General features: G+C 36.1%; 1 pseudogene; it reads left to right on the top strand.

The window, feature by feature from the left end:
• Positions 1-5,241: 5,241 nt before the first annotated feature.
• Positions 5,242-5,702, top strand: LOC113614657 (protein tyrosine phosphatase type IVA 1 pseudogene; annotated as a pseudogene).
• Positions 5,703-22,137: the final 16,435 nt, after the last annotated feature.

The following is a 22,137-nucleotide window of genomic DNA, read 5'->3' as shown; positions in this document are numbered from 1 at the left end:
GCCTCTATCATCACATGACATGTTCCTCATGCATGTGAGTGTCTCTGTGTCTCTTCTCTTCTTATGAGGACACTAGTCATAGTGGAATAAGGGTCCACCCTACTCAAGTACGACCTCATTTCAACTTAAATAATTACATCTGCAATGACTCTATTCCCAGATAGAGTCACATTCTGTGGTACTGGGTGTTAGAACTGCAAGATATCTTTTGGGGGGACAAATTTCAACCCATAATACACACTAAAACATGGGTGAATCTTAAAAAACAATTATTCTGAATGAAAGAAGCCTGACAAGAAAAAAATATATATACTGCATGATCCTATTTAAATAAAATTTCAAGAAATTCAAACAAATGTTTAATAGCATAAAAAGGTTGCCTACAAAATGCGTCGGGGGGTGGTGTTGAGGGTTAAAGGATAGCTCATAAAGGGCCATGAGGAAACTTTGGGGGAACTATTCACTTTGAATATGTGCAGTACGTTCAGTGAGAATTATACCTTAATATTTGTTTAAAAATAGGCATAAGTTTTCATATTCCTAAAAAAGCATGAAGTATTATGCATTTCAGGATTCTAAATTTTATGCAGGCTTTGAAACTGTGATATAAAGAAAAAAGGCATAAAGATGTCTTAACTCACAATTTTTCTTTATTTTTTGACCCATGTAGATATGCTTGTATTGGAGGGAAGTATATATTATTTTATTAATAACTCTAAGTAATCTGTAATGCTTTTTAAAGTCATATTGTAATGGTCTAAATGTATATGCCTGGACCTAAGATACTCCTAGCATGTGTCCCTAGGAAAGGTTTGAACTAACTCTAGTCTCATTAAATTCAAATGAATGCCAGGCATTATAATTGTTTTTGCCTCTCAAAGAATAAGCAGATTTTATTGTGTGGGTATTAATAGTGGTCCTGCTCTAGAAATTCATTCTTTTTGCATTCTTCATTGCATGGATGCATATTCCATCCCAGCATTAATGCAACAATCAGGTTAACAGACCATCTATTGTGCTGTTGTGCTTAACCATAGTGGCAGGAATGGAATCCATTTACACCACAAACCTAGAGAACTTTAAATCCTGTTGTTTTAACAGAGGGTGCTATTTGGCAATGAGTTTGCCCTTCCTGCTTCCCTTCAACTACCCTTAAGGGTTTAGGAAAAAAGGGGAAAAGGGAATTTCTCCAAATCTTTCTGAATGCTCTTTCTGTCCTTTCTCTTTCCCTATTCCCCCCTGATTATTTTGCACACACACACACACACACACACACACACACACACACACACACGCCACTTTCTTCTCTCCTACTTTATTGGAATTCCTTCCTCATTAAAAAATGACCTAGTGGGCTTCCCTGGTGGCGCAGTGGTTGAGAGTCCGCCTGCCGATGCAGGGGACACGGGTTCGTGCCCCGGTCCGGGAGGATCCCACATGCCGCGGAGCGGCTGGGCCCGTGAGCCATGGCTGCTGAGCCTGCGCGTCCGGAGCCTGTGCTCCGCGGCGGGAGAGGCCACAACAGTGAGAGGCCCGCGGACCGAAAAAAAAAAAAAAAAAAAAAAAAAAACTAGTAAAATGACAAGAAAATGAAGTATCAAAAAAGCACTTTAGGGTTTTGTATTATTTTTTAAAAATTATATCTAAGGTGGTCTAAATGATTAAATCAACACCTTTTAAACTTTCTTGTCATTGTTCCTCTTTCCATGCAACTGTTTATTTTTATTTCAGCTTTGAAAGTTTCTGGCTACACAAGGCATTTGTTATAGATAAACTCTCTAAATGGTAAGTTTAAAGAGAGGAATTGAGAATAAAAATTTTAGGTCACATCTAATGAATACTGTTTACTTAGTAACATGTTTTACAAGTACAAAAAGCCTTGATGATAAATTAGGTTAGGACTTAATAATTTATGTGAAAAATTACCATTTTCTGATGTCTAAAATATCTAGCAATTTATAAAATATTCTAGATACGTAGCAGAATGGAAAATGACTATTAATTCAGCCTCATGATTTTCTTAACTCTATTTCGTAAGACAGTATAACCTTTTATTTCTTTTGAACCAAAACTAAAATAAAATAACTCAAAAGTTCAAAAATATAATTTCTCTTGGGTTTATAGTTATCTTTGCCAAGTATACTATATCTTATAATATTTCTCATATTTAATATATCTTAGATAAATAATCCAATTTTCCCTCTTTAAGAACTCCTTGAACAGGTGTTAGAATTTTTTTAAGAGTAATTGATCTTTTTATTCAGCATTAAGTGAGTTGTCTGATGAAACTTTATATATAGTACGTTATATTTTATTTCAGAAGTCTTCCGGATTTCTTTTCTTTTCCTGAGGCATCAAAGAGCAGTTATTAAGGTAATTATTTTTCCCATTTTTTCCTGGTTATATTTCAATCCAACTTGCATGATGTTTCATTCTTTACTAATCTTACCTCGCGGTTCCATTGATTGCTGCCAATTTTTTTTTGGTGGGCATTTTACCCTCATAAAAATGTACGTAGTATACAGCTATTGTAGAGACATACCGTGGTTAAAATGGTGAAAGATCAATGTATGGATGAGCAAAAATGTCACTGAGTCTGAGAGGTCTTGTTCTAGCATCCTGCTTCATATGCCAGGCAGATTTATTCACACCCTCTCCTGAACTCAGTTTGTTCTTATTATAGTATAAAGTCTTTAATTTTTTTAAAGTTAGTTTATATATGTGTATTTCTCCTGTAGATAACAAGCTTCTTATGGACTAGGTCTAGATTTTACCAGTATTTAGGAGAGCCTTAATAAATGTGTATTGAATTAATGCCGAAATACCTCCTGGTCTTCCTTAATACATATCCATTAATGACACATTTTAATTTTTTATGTTATAAATATATTATTTATAAATATATCATTTATGTTACAAATATATTATTTTCAAATGCATATATTTCCTCTCCTTTCATGGAGTTTTAGTCAGGAGTTGGGGAGATGCATGCGCTGTGACGGCGGACATATTTTAGACAATATATTACCAAAATGTGAATCTTGAAAATAATATTTTTTTTCTAGATTTTTACTTTAAATGTATGGAAAGGGAAAAGGAATATGTTTATAGAGAAGATAAAAGTAAATATGACAAATGGCTTCTTAGGTAGTCTACTTTTCATTATTACTAATCTGGATATGTCCTCTCAGAGAAGGAAATATGTAGTATATGTTTGCAGATGCAGAATTCATTTATGATACACATAGTGTGATGAAAGTAATGTATGTTTGTGTGTCCGTACGTATATATATATATATATATGTGCATATAGCTGTACCTAGGCATATAAGTCATGCAACTTTCCAGTGACCCAGTGAGTTACAGAAGTTAATCATAGTGGGGTATGGCAAGTATAGTGTGGTTTTGAATTACACACTCCCCATTTCCTCACTGTGTGCTTGAATAAAGAATATGACTACAGCCATATAGACATACTTTATTTTTCATATCCACCCAGAGAAGATGAGTATGATACGTTATCATTTTACACATGCACACATCGTATACTCCCTTTCTACAATCTCTTTTTCTGCAGTAATTTCCTCCTTACCACCGGTGACTTAGATAGTGAAAAGAGTCACTTTGGGCCTTTGAATGTTTTGGAAAATACAATGGTCATTTGCATCCTTTTGTCTCAGCCCCCACTGCAGGTTAGAGGGAGGCAGAGTGGTTCTTAGTCCACAATCCCTTTCCCAGTCTCACTTTAACTTCCTCCTCACCTTGGACAGAAGTAAAGACCTTATGAATTTGAAGTCCATTGAGATCAGAGAGGTTTAGATCCCCCTTAGACTAGTTGACTTACTTTCATTCTTTAATTTTTTCTTTCTTTTTTATACTTTTTAAGTCTTAGAAAGCAGATCATGCTGGTATGTGGGGAAATTGATTTGAAATGACTTTAGAGGCTGGATATCAAACACATCCGTTTTGTAGTAAATGGGAGGGAAAATCTGTGAATGATTTCTGAGTCAGCCTGGAGCACAGTGCCACCTAACAGCTGCGCCAAAGAAATAATCAGTATCACAACCAATTATTCTCCTGTTAAATGATGTTAAATTGGCATGTTAATTCAGGGCCACCTCTGATATCACCTTTTGTTTGTTGTTTGTGTAAAGAAAGGGAGCTGACATTTAATGGTCGTCTAATATGAAATGTGATCTGTGCATTAGAAGTGTTGCATGGGAGGATCTGTAGACTAATTTATGAAACACTGCCATAGAAGTAAATAGCTTTCGCACATGGGTGTTTGCTTCCCCTTTATGATGCTCCAGCCTTTGCTTTACCCCTGCCCGGTTCCTCCTTGTCTGCACTTGGCCGGGATTCCCTGTCGGCTGGTGTCTGTATTCTCCCTTTGTCCTTCCGGCAGAGAAACAAGGGCGGACTGGCGATACAGGCCACCTAAGGCAAATTTTGGACCCTGGTGGCAGTAGATCCTGTCAGTGATGCGCTTTTCCCGGAGCTGTGCACGGAGCATTGTCATTTCTGCCTGGGGACCGGCTGTCTGACTAGGCCACATTCGTCAATGAGTGAACATATCTCTCGGTTCTCCAGTGTTCTTGGTCACACATATATGGACTGTCCAAGAGGCGGTAGGAATTACTGACAGGCCCAGTCCAACCTCTGTGCAGACCAGTGAATTCTAGAAGGTTGTTACTACCTGAGAGGTTCCCATAAAAATGAATAACCTGGACATTGAAGAGCAGAACTGAATAGGAGACCATTTTGCAAGAGTTCTGACCTGAATGGGGCAAAGCTGAGTGCCCTGATTTTCAGTATTACTGTACTGAAACATTGATACTTTTTGTTTTGTTTGAAGGTTGATTTCATTTCCTATTACTCCTAACTTCATATTCAACTCACTGAAAATTTAGACTGAAGTATTTGGAAGTAGCCTCCAGTTCTTTTACATCTTTTCTGTATTTTTTAAATTTTAATTACTTCCACATGACTGGGGTGAACTGCCCTGGTCCTGTAGAGATTGCAAACAGGAATATGAGATTTCTTTTTGTTTTTTTAAGTTTTTTTTGATGTGGACCATTTTTAAAGTCTTTATTGAGTTTGTTACAATATTGCTTCTGTTTTATGTTTTGGTTTTTTGGCCAAGAGGCATGTGCGATCTTAGCTCCCTGACCAGGGGTCAAACCCGCATCCCCTGCCCTGGAAGGTGAAGTCTTAACCACGGACCGCCAGGGACGTCCCAATATGAGATTTCTGATGGCGCACAGCCCAAGCAATGCCTCCTTAAGCAAATTCTTACAGGAACTTAAGAAGAACAGAGTTACCACCACAGTAAGAGTGTGTGAAGCTGCATGTAACACTGCCATTTTGGAGAATGAAGGTATCCAGGTTCTGGACTGGCCTTTTGATGATGGTGCGCTACCATCCAGTCAGATCGTTGATAAGTGGTTAAAACTTGTAAAAAAGAAATTTCTGATCCTAGTTGTTGTATTGTGGTCCACTGTGCTGCAGGTCTTGGGAGAGCTTCAGTGCTGGTTGCCCTAGCTTTAATTGAAGGGGGAATGAAGTATGAAGATGCAGTGCAATGCATAAGACAAAAGCAATGTGGAGCTTTTAACAGCAAGCAACTTTTGTATTTGGAAAAGTATCTTCCTACGATGTGCTTGCGCTTCAGAAACACCAGATACAGTTGTTTCAACCAGTGAAAGAGCGCCGCCTGATGCTATGGCCTTGGAAAAGAAACTTGAGATGGAACCTCATATATGTCAGCCGTTATGGAGACTTGGTAAATACTAAGTCCAATGAAGCTTGCATAGGAACATTGAAAGGCAGTTGTAGCAGGCCACAGGCTTACCAGAATTAGAGCCTTCTCTCTCTTTCCTGTTATTTTGACACTTAGTAAAAGACTCTAGCTCTCCAATATCTAAAATGTGTGTTTCTATTTGTATCAATTGTATCTTATCAATATACAAGAAATTTAGAGTAGTGAGGTGCCAAAATACCCAGCACGATACTTGTATACTTTTAGTGTCATGTAGTCCTTAGGAGGTTTATTCCTTAAGTCATTTCAAACATTGAAGGTAGGGCCTATGTGAACACCTGCTCACGTGATATCTTCCATATGCAAACTGATATATAGTAGGGTTTGTACAACCATTAATTTTGCTGGATTTGTGCAAAGTCTTAGGTAATTTTGAATTTGTTTCTATAAACTCAATGTTTGTGCTGTTATAAAAGCTTCCATTTTGAAAAATCAAACACACACAAAACTCTTGTTGATAGTTCAGTCTATGTTGCACAGAAGCACATAGTTTCCAGACAAATAAGAATTATAGCCAATTTGAAGTTTGCGGTTTGGGGTGCAACGTAACAGAGAGGGCCTGAGAAAAGAATGGGCAGGTTAGGGCAGGGGGGCTATATTTCCAGTAAAATTTTTCCAAATGTTTTTAAATTCAGTAAATATTTTTAAAAGGTTAAAATACTTTCTAATTGTAGCTGTAAGTCTGATAATATTCTGGAAACCCTGTAAAGTTTTGTTCCATACCTATTAGAAGTTATTTACCAACTATTATTCAAATTGGAAGTTGGTTAAAATTAACTAATTAATTAATTGTAGTCGGAAGAAGAGTAATAATTAAATTAGTATTACACATATTTTGTTTCAGATAAAGGTCAAAATTCATCATATTTTTATTTAAAGCAGTTCCAATGATGTGGCTACAAACATTCGTAGGGAAATTAATGACATACCTTTCAAGGAATAAATACATGAGTTGTTTTTGTAAAATAAAAAAAAAAAATCTCATTTTACTAGTTGAAATATTGGGCATTGAATACTTTCTAAACTCTAGGCCGAGAAAAATGCACTGGAACTGCAAGGGAGGGTAGGATACTCTAATGGCCTTCACAAGGTAAGAATCTTGTAAAGCATTAATACAACTTCTTGAAAACTGCAAGTGCGGTGATAGTTGGTAAGGATAAACAACTTCAGGAGCACAAAGGTGAAACTTAGCCATCGCTGCTCCTGGGAAAGAGCGGTCAGACAACTTTTACAGAAAAGGACAATACCAAGGAGGGATGGTGCAGTAGATTGAATTACTGGTCTTATTCCCCACTCTCAATATAAGTATTCTTCCACCCTGTTGCCAGGGCCTTACAGTTGCTGAACTGCATTTCCCTGCTTTTTGAACTTGTATGTGGCCATGTATGTATCTTGCCTTGGCCAATGGAATGTTAGCGAGTGTGATGTAAGCAAGGGCTTGAAATATTTCATCACAGGTTGGCTTGGCCCTCGACACGTCTGCCATCTCCATGAGAAAAAAATGCCCTAGCTATCCATTGCTCCTTTAGTTGGGGTCGCAGAATGATACACATAGGGCAGACTTAAGCTTGATATATTACCTGTAGCTAAGTCCAGTTGAACTGCTAGGTACCAGCTAAGCCAAGCCTAGATCAGCCAAACCCTAAGCCACTGAAAAACTGAAATGTTTTATTATGCAGCATTATTGTGGCAATAGCTATCTAGCACAGTTAGTCTTTCAGCAGCTATTTTTTAAAAGTGTGACATGCAGAAGTAATAATTTATGGACCAGCTGAAAACTCTAAAATATTTGATTAATTGAACGTCATTATTACTATAATGTAATATACATAGGACCTAGTATGCTTTAATACAAAGTTTGAATTTATTTGAATATCTTTGAAATTGTTTCCTAAAGGGTAAGGATCATTCTCAGTTTTCATTGTATGTAAACACTTCACACAGTGCCTGATACAGAGTAATCAGCTTCATTGAAATAAATGAATTTAGACACTCTAAAGCAATCACCTATAATTGTTATAAACAGAGTTGAACATAATCCAGTGTAAAATCCTAGATTGGAGAATTTCATATTTTGTGATGCATACTATGGTCAGCAAGTCTTTGTTTAGTTTTAATATTAGGACCAAAGCCAAAGATGGGAGCTTTACAAACTGTGGTGTCTAAAAACTGATGTATTGTTACTGAACCAGGTCCGTTTGCCCAAGGCACAGTAAGTCAAACGCTGAGATGCCGAGGTTTGTGGCCAAGAGTTTATTCACAAGGCAGCCAAGCAAGGAGATGGAAACCAAGTCTCAGATCTGCCTCCCGGAAGGGGAGGGTGTTGGAATATTTATGGGATAAGCAGGGTGATCTTCAGCGTGGGGAAAGGTGATTGGAGATAGGCGAAAAGGTGAGGAAATTGGTTTTCTGCGCAGGTGCATCTGGGTTACATGCTTCTGCAGATTCAAAGTGGCGTCTCTTAGCATGATCTGAGGGAGGAGTTTCTGGCCCTCTGACGTCAACACCTGCGCAAGCACAGTTTCAGGGTCGGTTTCCTACCTGCTTCAGCTGGCTTACACTGGACAAGAGCTAACTTCAAGTTCCTGTAAAACAGCTGGGCTACCATGAAGCTGGGAAGGTATGTAATTAAAGAGAGGGGAAAAAGAAAGGAAAATAAAATAACTAAAGCAAGCTTCTTCAGTGAAGGCAGGCTACAAGCAGGGTTTTTTTTTTGCGGTACGCGGGCCTCTCACTGCCGCGGCCTCTCCCGTCGCGGAGCACAGGCCCCGGACGCGCAGGCCCAGCGGCCATGTTTCACGGGCCCAGCCGCCCCGTGGCACGTGGGATCCTCCCGGACCGGGGCACGAACCCGCGTCCCCTGCATCGGCAGGCGGACCCCCAACCACAAGCAGGGGGTTTTTTAACAAGCTGTTCCCTTAGCTGCTGTTCTATAAGACAAGCTCAAGAATCCCTGTTAGTCATCAGCTTCTGTTAACTCTACGGGGCATGTTTTCGGTATTTCTTTCCTTACTCAAATTTAGGATACACTGTGATATTTAACCTACCTACGTATAATTTAATAGAACTAAACACACTAGTTCCTCGTGAGAAATTTTGTTTTCCACATCTTTTCCCTCCTTTTGTTACCGATTGAATTGGGTCCTGCTGCTCACTGCTTACAAAATCAAACGCATAAGCGTTGGTAGAGGGGAAAGTTGTCTTTAATCAGAATGCTGGCAATCTGGGGAGATGGTGGGCTCAGTGTCCCCAAAGAACCACTTCTGAAGAGTCTGCTCGGCCATAAAAATTTTCAAGGAACGGGGGGAAGTGATCTCGGTTAATCATTGAGATAGGAGGGTCAGAGTCATGTCATCCCCTACTGCATGCAGGCTCCTCGGGATCTTCCTCTAGATGTTATCTTGTTCACATGGTTGGTCACACAGTTTGTTTGTGAGATTATGGAAGGGGAAGCTAGGGAAGAGATCTGGTCATTGGTTAATTACTTATTCTTCATTCCTACTTCTTTTGGTCTACGGAAAGAACCAACACGTTAGGCAAGGTATTGTGTGATTAAAAGATTTGAAAGGTGTGCTCAGGTGGAGATGAGTAGAGCACGGGGGTGCCTGGTTAAAAGTTAGTTACCAATATAGCTTTGTTAAAATGACAAGGAAAGGGGCTTCCTGCTGAGGGCAGTTTCTTGCAAAGAACTGCTTACCCTTTCTTTACCTGAATCCAAAATCCAAAGTGACACCTTTTCCAGCTAATATATTATGAGTGACAAAACTATGAAAAATGCTAACATATCTTTCTTTTTGATGGCAAATAAGCAAAGTAAAGCAGTAATACTTCCCAGTTGATTCTGATGGGGGTAAATTATAGACATATACATAACTGCTATTTTTGTCATCTGAGTTGACATCGACTACAAATTGACACCAACACAATGAAAAACTGGTCCAAAATGTAGGTCATAAGAGTTTATTGTATATAAATTCTTGCAATGATAGACCTAGCTGTCTTACTGAAAAATAAATCATAATCTCATTTAACAACACAAACTGTGAATAATTCATTTAAAACTAATGCATAGAATTTCAAATTTAATTTTGCTTTAAATATTAACCATACACTATAATTGGGCATTTTACACATTTTAAGATTTCTTTAATTCAGTTATTTTCTCTTTTCCTTAAATATCTTCGGTTCATGTAAGCACTAAAATTGTTTGGTCTTTCTCTGATATACTAAATTCATGTTTCCTTCTGAATATAAAATACAGTATGCCACTTTCCAGAATTGTGTCAACCTGTATCATCTATATTATTCTTCCAAAATATTTCATTGAAAGGTTATATTTAAATCAAATTTCAAGGACACGTAATATGTCTTTCGGAATTACAAAAAACCCAAAAAATATACAAATAGCTAAAACTAGACACATCTCCACGTCCAGAAATATGTATACATATGAAAAAACCGTATTTTTTCCACATATTTGGCTCAGTGTTTGTGTGTATTAGTTTGAGTTTGAGCTTGTGTTACTTAGGAAGTTGAAAGCGAGTACTTTTTTTTTTAAATTATTCATGTATTTATTTATTTTTGGCTTTGTCGGGTCTTGGTTGCTGTGCATGGGCTCCCTCCAGCTGTGGTGAGAGGGGGCCACTCCTCGTTGCAGTGAGTGTGCTTTTCATTGCGGTGGCTTCTCTTGTTGTGGAGCACAGGCTCTAGACGCATGGGCTTCAGTAGTTGTGGCACGTGGGCTCCGTAGTTGTGGCTCATGGGCTCTAGACTGCAGGCTCACCAGTTGTGGCGCATGGGCTTAGTTGCTTCGCAGCATGTGGGATCTTCCTGGACCAGAGCTCGAACCCGTGTCCCCTGCATCGGCAGGCGGATTCTTAACCACTTCGCCACCAGGGAAGTCCCGAAAGCAAGTACTTTCAAACTACTTTTCATTAAAGTGTTTTCACTTTTGGTAGATCTATCGAAATTGTAACTTTGTTCCAATCAGAGGCTACTTTGTAAGACACAAAGATGTAACAATGGTTTAAATGTTGAATCTATGATGATAAATCTGTTATTTGAAGAATTACAAATGTATTTTAAGTTTTGAGAAATTTTATGAACCTCCCTTTTCTCCATGCTATCTAACCCTCCAAATAGAATCACAGTTATAGAGCATATACTTATTTAGATCTATAATAAAAATACTCTCTAATTTAAAATATTTCCTTTTACTTCTTTACAACAGTAGTACCCATGTAACTATAGAAGTGTATCACATGAGCTTTGCTATTAAGAATACAAAAAGAAAGATGATGGATCTTGGAGTTATGTATTCTTTTTCTGAAATGTTAGTATTTTAGAAAATAATTATATTGAATTAAAATCAAAATCAAATTTAATCTCTTCAATTTTATCTTCAGAAATTTGTATACTCTTCTGATTGAGTCATTAGCTATTATTTTATCTTGATACAACTCTATTATGTTTAAGATTATTTGCAAATATCAGAAAGTTTGGAGCAGATAATTCTCTCTGTCTCCCTCTCTCTCTCTTTCTCTCTCTCTCTTTCTCTGTCTCTTCTCTCTTTCTCTCTCTCTCTCTCTCACACACACACACACACACACACACACTCTTCATTCCCTTAAAACATTTTTGCCAAGTCATAACATCGCGGTGGTCTATATTTAGACAGATAGACAGTTTTATTCCAGTGCTTTTTATGTATATAATGTGCTGTAACACAAAGACAAATTCAATTTTTGTTTTGTTTTTTTAGCTACACAAGCTACACAAGGAATGCCTGTTTATAATACATGAGCTGAAGAGCTTGAACATGCCTCACCTTGAGGAACATAAGCTGTCCTACTACTTCTTTGGCAAATTTAAATGCTGTGATCAAAACCAGCAATTATCTTTCTTTATTAACAGCTATAAAGAGCCTATTTGCTTCCATGTTAGTGCTTACTAAATTGATCTTGGTTTTATTGAGTGCCAAATATGAATATGTTAGTGCCTCTCCATATTAGTATAGTATACAATTGCAGTTCTTCTTCAGGAAAAATTAAATGAAATTTTGGTAGAACTATCAGTCTATAGACACTAAGTCATATGGAAAATTAACAAATTTACTGGTATCTTTTACAGCTTGCTTTATTGAAAACATGGTCACAGTGATTAAATGAGGAAAGATAATGGTTGTACGGTGCAATATCAATTGCCTGTTATTGCACCTACCAAATACCTAAACAGAAGGAAAACATGTAAGCGCCATCACTGTGAAACTAATACTTTATAGTCTGAGTTTTGCATAAATTGAGATGGACCTGTCTATAAAAGACAAGTCAGTCTCTCTATATCTGTAGTGAATGCTTACTTGCCTTTTGGGTTAAGCATCACAAAGTACTTACTAATCAAAGCGCAAATTAACATAGAGCCCTGAGAAGCCATCATATTAAATTCAATTTAATGAAGTTGATGCATATCTCTCCTTTTGAGCTCTCAGGGTTTTTTTCCAGGATTATTTTTTTCTGATAGCTTTATAGAAATATAATTCACACGTCAAACAACTCACCCATTTAATATGTGCAGTTCAGTGGTTTTTAAGTATAATCACAGAATTGTACAACCATCACAATACATTTTAGAACGTTTTCATCACCTCAGAAGGAAAGCCCGCACTATTTAGCTATCACCTGTTAGTCCCCTAACGCTAAGCAATCACCATTCTACTTCTACCTCTATTTGCCTATTTTGGATTTTTCATGTAAATGGAAATATATAGTGTAGTATATTTTGCAACTGGATTTTTTCACTTAGCCAAAATGTTTTCAGAGTTTATTCATGTTGTGGGATGTATCAGTACTTCATTCCTTTTTATAGCCAAATACTATTCCATTGTTTGAATATACCACTTTTTCTTTGCTTATTCATCAGTTGACAAATACTGGGTTTCTAGCTTTCGGCTATTATGAAGAATGATGCTATGAACAATAATGTGCAAGTTTTTGTGTGGACATATATTTTCATTTGTTTTCATTCGAAAGTTAGGAGTGAAATTGCTGGATCAAATGGTAACTGTTTAACTTTTGGAGGAACTGCCAGACTGTTTTCCAAAGTGACTGCACCATTTTGCGTTACCATGAGCAGTGAATGAGGATTTCAGTTTCTCCTGTATCCTCACCAATCCTTGTTATTATCTGACTTTTTGATTATCATCCTACTGGGTGTGAAGTATCTCACTGGTGTTTTGATTTGCATTTTCTGAGGACTAATGATATTGAGCATCTTTCCATATGTTTACTGGCCATTTGTATATTTTCTTTGGAGAAGTGTCTATTCACATTCTTGCCCATTTTTGATTTGGGTTGTTTGACTCTTTATTATTGAGTCTTAAGAATTTTTAAAAATTTTACTTATACTTTATTTTTTGAGTGAGAAATCATATCTTTATTTTCATTATTTCCAGCCTTATTGAGGTATGATTGACAAATAAAAATTGTGCATATTTAGATTGTATATTATTTTTTAAAGTGTACAAAGTGTTGACTTAGTATACATATATATTGTGAAGTGATTACCAAAATCAAGTTAATTAACACATTCATCACCTTGCAGTTATCTTTTTCTGTTTTGTTTTGCTGTGAGAACACATGATTTACTCTTTTAGCAAGTTTTAACTATACAATACGGTATTATTAACTATAATCACCATGCTATACATTAGATCCCGAGCACATATTCACCTTATTACCTGGAAGTTTGTGCCAACTTTGCCAACATACACCTCCGCATTCCCCCACCCCCAGCCCTTAACAACCACCATTCTACTCTCTGCTCCTATTAGTTTGAGTTTTTTAGATTCCACATATAAGTGAGATCATACAGTATTTGTCTTTCTGTGTCTGGCTTATTTCACTTAGCATAAGGTCCTCTAGTGTGATATTGTGATTTCTAATAAGAAATATATATTTGACCTTCATCCTCTTTTCTGGTACAGAGCTTCTAAAACGCTTGGAGTTTCCCTAAGTGAAGAGAACAGTAGAGGTGTCTTTTGTTGTGTTGACGTCAGAGGTGACTATTGGAAAGCACCTAAAGATAGGGGCTGGTTGCCAGGGAAGCCAACCTTGTGATTAGAGGGTTGGCACTTCCAGTCCCACCTCCAGGCCTCGGGGGAGGGGAGAGGAGAAAGGATGGAGATTGAATTCAATTGCCAATGGTCAGTAATTGAATCAATCATGCCTATGTAATGAAGCCTTCATAAAAACCCCCAAAGGGACAGGGTTTGGAGAGCTGCGTGGAAATTAGGGGAGAATGGCAGGCTTGGAGAGAGCATGGAAGATCAGAGCCATTCCCACATACCTTGTCTTATGCATCTCTTCTGTATGGCTGTTCCTGAGTTATATCCTTTTATAATATACTGGTGATCTAGCAAGTAAAATGTTTCCTGAGTTCTGTGGGTAGCTCTAGCAAATTAATCAAACCTAAGGAAGAAGGGGGTCCTGGGACCCTCTGATTTATAGCCAGTCTGTCAGAAGTACAGGTAACAACCTGGGCTTGCCACTGAAATGTATGCCCAGAAATGTATGTGGGTGGGTGGGGCAGTCTTGTAGGATTAAGCCCTTTATATGTGGAATCTGATGCTATCTCCATGTAGAGAGCGTGAATTGCATTGGTGTGGGGAAGCCTACCAGAACATATGTTGAAATTGGTTCCAGAAATCCAAAAGATGTAGGTTTATCCATGTTGTCACAAATGGCAGCTTATATTTTAGGTACAAATCCCTTATCCAATATGATATCCAAATATCTTCTTCCATTCTGTAGTTTGTCTTTTCATGCTCCTTATAATGTCCTTTGATGTTTTAAATTTTTATGAGGTCTAATTTATCTATTTTTTTTGTTTGGATCATTCTGCTTTTATCATATTTAAAAATCCATTGCCAAACCCAAGGTTACAAAGATTTACCCAAATGTTTTCTTCTTTGAGTGTTATAGTTTTGACTTTTACATATATGTCACTGATTTATTTTGAATTAAGTTTTGTACGTTCTTTGAGGTAAGGGTGTAACTTGCTAGCCAGTTTTCCCAGCAACATTTGTTGAAAAGGCTGTGCTTTCCCCATTGAGTGATCTTGACATCTTTATTGGAAAATATAGTTATTTTTAGTAAACAAATTTTACTTATGTTAACATATGTTTATTGTTTATATTTTTATTAAGTAAATAAATATATAATTTCTCAGTTTTAATTTTTATATCAATAATAATAGAGAAAACCCATATAAACAAAATACCTCATAGATATTTTGTAATTTTGAGTGTAAAGAGATGTTGAGAACACAGTGGTTAAGAACTGCTGGTTTGGATTATAGCAGAGGCAGCAGAGTTCTAGAACCAGCAGCTGTAGCAGTGGTTTTCAGATTATGGCAGAAGCAATGTGATTTGAGAACTGACAGACATCTGGAGTTACAGATTTCTTAGTTGACAGGCAGCTTCCTAATTCTGCTTGTCTGATCTTGACAGGTTCAGAAGCCTCCTTGATGGTCCATTTCTGTTCATGGATTTGAGGTTCAACTATTTTACATTTTTCAGCCTGGCCAATTATTCAGTAATATATTTAATACTGTGTAAGTAATCTGTTTAAAAATAGAGTGGATTCTATTCTCTGGCAAAGAACTAGAAACCACATAAAAGTAACAGAGCAGATTTTAAAATGAACCAAATAAAAATCCTAAAATCAAACAAAACTGGAAGAACCTTGGAGAGACACCAAAAACAAACAGAGAGGGGGTAAGGTAAGGGTAAGATAAATAGAATACACTAAGAACTTCTAACATTAGTTTAATTGGAGTTCCAGAAGTATAAAAATAATATTAGACTGAAAGAAATATTTGAAGAGAGAATGGCAGACAATATTAAAAATTGATAAGAAATTCCTACAAGGTCCAAGTAGGATAGATACATAGAAAGGAGCACTGATTAGCAGAAAATGTGTATTTTAACAGAATCAATGGAGACTTGAAGGCAATGGAATGATACAGTCAAAATCCCCCATATTCTTGACAATACAATGGCCATACATATGTGTGTGTGTGTGTGTGTATGTGTGTGTGTGTGTGTGTGTGTATGAAAAATTTAAGCATTCAGTTAGGTGTTTGGGTGTTTAGAAATATCCCACTATGATTTCGATTTGTATTTTCCCGAAGAATAATGATGTTTAGAAACTTTATACACTTATTGACTTTTGGGGCCTCTTTGTGAAGGGACTTTTCCAGTCTTTTGTCCATTTTTTAAATTAGGTTTTCTTTCATTTACTTGTTGATTTGAGAAAGAATCGCAGAACACACAATCTTTTCAAGCATGCATTGAAAACTTATAAAAGGTGGCCATATATTGGATTATGAAGCCAATCTCAAGGAAATGAAAACATAGGTTTTGTGGAGTTTTTTTGTTTTGTCTTGTTTTGTTTTGTTCAAAGAAAATGTTGGGGTAGGAGTTTAGTAATTTATATATTTATTTTTGCTGTGCTGGGTCTTCGTTTCTGTATGAGGGCTTTCTCTAGTTGTGGCAAGCAGGGGCCACACTTCATCGCAGTGTGCGGGCCTCTCACTATCGCGGCCTCTCTTGTTGCAGAGCACAGGCTCCAGACACGCAGGCTCAGTAGTTGTGGCTCACAGGCCTAGTTGCTCCGTGGCATGTGGGATCCTTCCAGACCAGGGCTTGAACCCGTGTCCCCTGCATTAGCAGACAGATTCTCAACCACTGCGTCACCAGGGAAGCCCTTGTGTGTTTTTTTAACAGTATATAACTGTCTTAGAAATCAATATAGACAAGTAAGTAATCTCCACTCTGTTTGAAATAAATTCAATTTAAAATTACCCGTAGGTCAAAACCAAAATTACAATGGATATTAGATAGCATTTCAATGATAATGAATTATACTGATAATGAAATTATAATGAAAATACAACATTGCCAAGAACACTAAACCCAAAAATAGAAGAAAGGAAGTAATATACAACCGTAGATAATCAATTAAATGAAAATTGGTTGACCATCTCAGAGAGCTCATTAGAAAAGTGAAGAAATAAAACAGCATAGCTATAAAACATAAAGATGGGAGCATCTTTATAAATTCAGTAGACATCAAAAGAGATAATGGAATGATACTATGAACAACTCTGTCTTAGTCCATTTGGGCTGCTGTAACAATACCATAGACTGAGTAGCTTATAAAGGTCAGAAATTTATTTCTTCCAGTTCTGGAGACTGGGAAGTCTGAGGTCATGGTGCTGGGAGATTCAGTCTGGTGAGGTCTTGCTTCCTGATTAATAAATGACTATCTTTTTGCTCTGTCCTCACGTGGTGGAAGGGGGACAGGGGTGAGGGAGCTCTCTGGCTGCTTCTTATGTGGGCACTAATTCCATTTATGAGGACTTCTTCCTCATGACCTAATCTTTCAAGGGCTCCACCTCCTAATATTATCACATTGGAGGCCAGGTTTCAAAATATGAATTTGGGGGAGACAAACTCTATACCAATAAACTGGAAAATTTAGAAGAAATTGGCAAATTATTTTTAAAAATCTAAACTGGCTGAATAGTTATATAACTATTAAATAAATTGAATCAATTTTTATTTTTTATTCTGTTATTTTTCTTTTCTTTTTTTTTTTTTTTTTTTTTGGTTTTGGTTTTCATTGCACAGCTTGTGGGCTCTCAGTTCCCAACCAGAGACTGAACCTGGGCTACGGCATTGAAAGCCTGGAATCCTAATCACTAGGCCACCAGGGAACTCCCGAATCAATTTTTAAAATGTTTTCACGAGAGAACTTTGATCCCAATTTGCTTCATTGGAAGATTATAACAAGCATTTGAGGAAAAAATAAAACCAAAACCAATTTACACAAACCCTTCCAGGAAACAGAAATAGTTGGAACGGTCTCCACTATTGTGAGAAATAATACTTTTCTGCAAGCAGAGGACATTGTGTCTTCTCATTCGCCCAGCTCATCTTAAAGGGGCTGGGTTTAACCTCATTTTTCTTGAGGTACTGCTTCACTGTCAACCTTTTCTATAGCATGGCTTTGACAATATTCTCCATTACCTTGTAACAGCCCTCAGAGAGATATATTTTGGCTACTAAAGAAATGAGAAAATGTGAGACTCTGTTTATGCTCTTTCTTATCCCTTATTCATTCCAGCCTTATTATTTTTTTAAACTTGGATTTGCTATTGAAGACTTTTGTGCTACAGCCCTAAAAATTGTACACCCATTTTGTAATGCCAGGGAAATACAAATATATTGAAATATTAACTTTGATTTGCTTTCCATTCCCTAGTCAAATTCAGTCAATAAAATACTGAGCCCATTAATAATTGGAACAATTCCCTAAGTCATTTTGCTTTGCATATTCTTACAGAAGAGCTAGGAAAAATAAAATAACCTAATAATTAAGAAATATATCACCAGGATTCCTATTCTAAGAGTTGGTGGAATTGTTTTGTCCTGTTCTTACTCCATTGCAGTTTAAGGAGTAAAATTTAATAATCAATGTAAAAATGGTTTTCACAGTTATCTAAGGAAATAGTTATAGCTAATAAGGGACTAACATGAAACGAATTGGCTGCTATTTGCCAGTATAACCAATGATAAAAATAATGAGCTCTTCAAGTACCTGCTAGTATTAACCCCAGAGGTTCTGGCAATGAAATCTTTATAATGATGAGCAGTCATTGTTAATGAAAACGAAGATTATACAGTTGCTTCAGCAAGGGAACTATTTATGTAATAGAAAGCTTAACTTTAATCTAATCAATGAACACCAGGGGTGGGGTTGGGGTAAGGGGATAGAGGCTGGTTTATAAAAGTAATTTATTTGATTTCTCAGGTTCCAGGTAGTGTTCTGGAGTTTTGGGCTGTGTAGCCCTCTATGGATGAAAACAAAAAAACTAATAAGGAATAGGAAACTATCTCTATTTCTGTTAAAATTAGCCCATGACAATAGTATACAAATATATACTTTTAAAATTACACATGATTAATTAGTTTGGTTTAATTTTGGAATCATGTCATAATTAGAAGACTGGAATCCCTTTCAGAAGCCTCCATACAGAGTTATTCTAGTATGTGAAAGAGTGTAAAATTAGGAAACCATGATATTTCAGTGGATGTCCACAATAGACAGTGTGAAGCAGTTCTTTCTCTAAGGACTTGGATAAATGATATTGAATCCGTTGCAAATTCAATCATTTGTGATTTAATTAACCAGCTTTATTTTTGTTAGTGTGTTATATGGGCACCTGTTCTTCAGGATTAAGTTTCAACTGTAACTTATTTCGAAATAATAGTTTTGACCTATTGTGTCAGGACACCAGAGAGTTTTCCTTTATTCTCAGTTTTAGATTCTGGTATAGATTAGTGTAAGCCAATTTTATAGAGGGGAAGTCATATATAGAATCAAACTGCAGTACAATTATTATTTATGTGTTTCCAGTCATTCTATATGTTACATGTCTTTACTGAGCTGTATCATTACATAGCTGATGACTTTACAAGATTTTTAAGGTGCTTTTGAACTGTATTGAGTATACTCAGAGTGACAAAGACTCAAATTAAGAATCGTAATATGCTTAATTTAAAATTAAGAATCCATTTTATTGCTAGAGTCCTTGATCAGACAGAACTAATTGAAATTTCAGAACAAGAAGGTAAATTTAAGGTTGAAATCCATAAAAAGTTACTGTAACATAGTAGATACTTAATAAATTTGTATTGTGTGAGCCAGTTGCACAAAGTAAAACACATTGGTTATGCCTGAAAAAAGGATTTTTCATGTGCTAAATAATTACAGTAATTTATAGCTGCTAAATATCTATCCATAAATATGTATAAGTTAATTAATATTTAAAATTGAAATTTTATAAACAGTTAAGAATTCATGTCCTATTTTCACATTAAAATATCCTTCTTTGAAATATTACAAATCCTTTTATACTTTCCCTAAGTAATTGGTTATAAAAGAGATTTAAAATGTAAATCTCAACAACTTGACATTCAAGACCATATAAGAACACACACCATGACCTCAGACTGAAAAGTTCATAAGGATTTTGAAGGATGAAATATATCACCTAAAGTATAATTTGCAGAAGGTATAATGTATTAAAGCTGGAAGGTTGCTCGTCTAAGCATTCATTCCAGGCTGAATAGTGGGCTGGCAATGTGTCAGCTTCTGGCAATTCAAGTGAGCCTTCAATCCTCTTACAAGCTCACTTATGGATCTCAGCTCTGGGATATATCCAATTCATAAAGTAGAATAGGTAAAAATAACCTATTATGTCACTGAGCCTGATCCTGCAACCTGCTCAGGAAAACAATCCCAAAAATCTTTGTATGAACCTCAATAAGCATATCTTAATACCATCCTACTGGGTGAGAATTTCACTCCTATTCCTCCAGGATGCTTCTATACATTTCCTATTTGCAAGAAATGGGCTTTGGTTAGTATGAAGCTTAGATTTATGAAGCGTCTTCTATTATAAAATCCAATCCCATATAGCTTCTTCCATTTTTGATCCATATTGATGACTTATGAATGAGAATTTCTGGTAAAGCCTTTGATTTACCACTTCATAAGTGAAATTGTGGTTATAGCGGGAGGTGGGAGTTCTTCTAAAGATAATAATGCATATTAAACAAATATTTCTTTTGTTCTAGATATTCTTCTAGAGACTGATTTTAGTACTCTTTCAACCAAAAACATTTTATTTGAAATACATTATGTGCCAGGCATTCTTACATTCTTGTAGGGTTAGAAATCATAATGATGAGTAAGATAAGTTCAACTACTACCCTAACAGAGAAAAGGTTTTGTGGCAGAAGAGAAAAAAATTTTTAAAAATCAACATTTGAGAAATGCTATGGCAGAGAAGTATGGATATTCCAGGAATACCTAACAAGGACACTCAACTTGATCTGGAGGGGACAGGAAAGTCTTTTCAGAGGAAAATGACATAGACACTGAACCTGAAATATCAGGAGGATAGTGTTCAAGGCAGAGAAAAATCACCTATTTGAAGAATAAGAAGAAAGAGAGAGCATGGTGCAATCAAATGTTTATACAATTTTTAATCACGTATAATGATAGGAGATTGAATTTATGAAAATGACAGGAAATTACGTTCTATTTATTTTTCATATTTATATACTGTCTGTATGATATACACTGTTTATCACCTAGTGGGGGATTGCTGTAGCTTACTGTATGCTATTTGCTAATAGACTAGAAAATATACTCTCATATCTGTATCGATAGAGAAAATAATGGTCAATTTAATGATACAAAAGATATGTAGCTATAGATATACACATACACACGTGTAGATATATTAATCAAGCTAAAAATCTCAAAGTTAACTAGAGTTTTTTGCCCCTTTGGCCAAATTCTTCTTTAGTGAAATGCATGATTTTTCTTTTATGATCAAAATATATGGCTAAAGTCTTTCAATAAAAGTTATAATTAATATAAACTGATATTTTTGGTTGTATTTGCTCTCCAGAGATCATTAAGAAAACTTGGGAGACAGCTTAAAAGAAATCTTGGAGAACATATGTTCCAGAAGTTTATAAAATATGTGGGCATCGTTTCTTACCTGTAATAAATATCCTAGCTAAGTCCTAAGCAGTGTGCAAGCAAATGGCTTTAACTGTCCCCTTCCCGCCGCCCCTTTTTTCTTTTTTCAAGGGTATACTCATCCCTTCATTATATATGGTAACATTAAATGAAAAATATGACTGAGGATTTTTCAGATGATAAAAGTTAGGTAGGTGTATCAAGGCAATGGAGTGTAAAATAGTATAGCTGAACAACATTCCATAATGCCTTTATCTAGTCAATAGTGTATGCAGTGTTTCTATAGAAACTATTATATCATGTGGCATTAGCAAGTTATATGATTTTAAAATATTTTTTAAAACAAACAGTGTATCTATCAATCAAAACCTTTTCAGAAGACTACAGTGATTTTAATAATAGGATGTTTTTCCATGCCTTTGCTTACTTGCTTATTTGTTGTGGCTAGAGATGGTTCCACCAGCAGAATTCTCATACCTCTTCTCTCAACATGAGGCAAGAATAATTTTTTTTCTTGTAAGGTAGAGTCAATTATGGTTCCATTGCCTCAGTGTGTGAAAATTGACGTGATGTGATTTTTTTTCTTTGGTTGTGGTGGTATATATACATGGAATATTTTTTCATTTTGTTCTATAACTTCCAGTTGTCATTCTTCTGACACATAGGATTAAACAAACATTAAATTATTGTCTCAAGTATTTG

Source organism: Aethalodelphis obliquidens, unplaced genomic scaffold (genome assembly GCF_003676395.1).
Source record: "Aethalodelphis obliquidens isolate GAN/ISIS:26980383/991018 unplaced genomic scaffold, ASM367639v1 scaffold101, whole genome shotgun sequence".
Classification (NCBI taxonomy): domain Eukaryota; kingdom Metazoa; phylum Chordata; class Mammalia; order Artiodactyla; family Delphinidae; genus Aethalodelphis; species Aethalodelphis obliquidens.
Note: the sequence above shows the minus strand (reverse complement) of the source record. Positions and strands in the feature narration are given on the sequence as shown.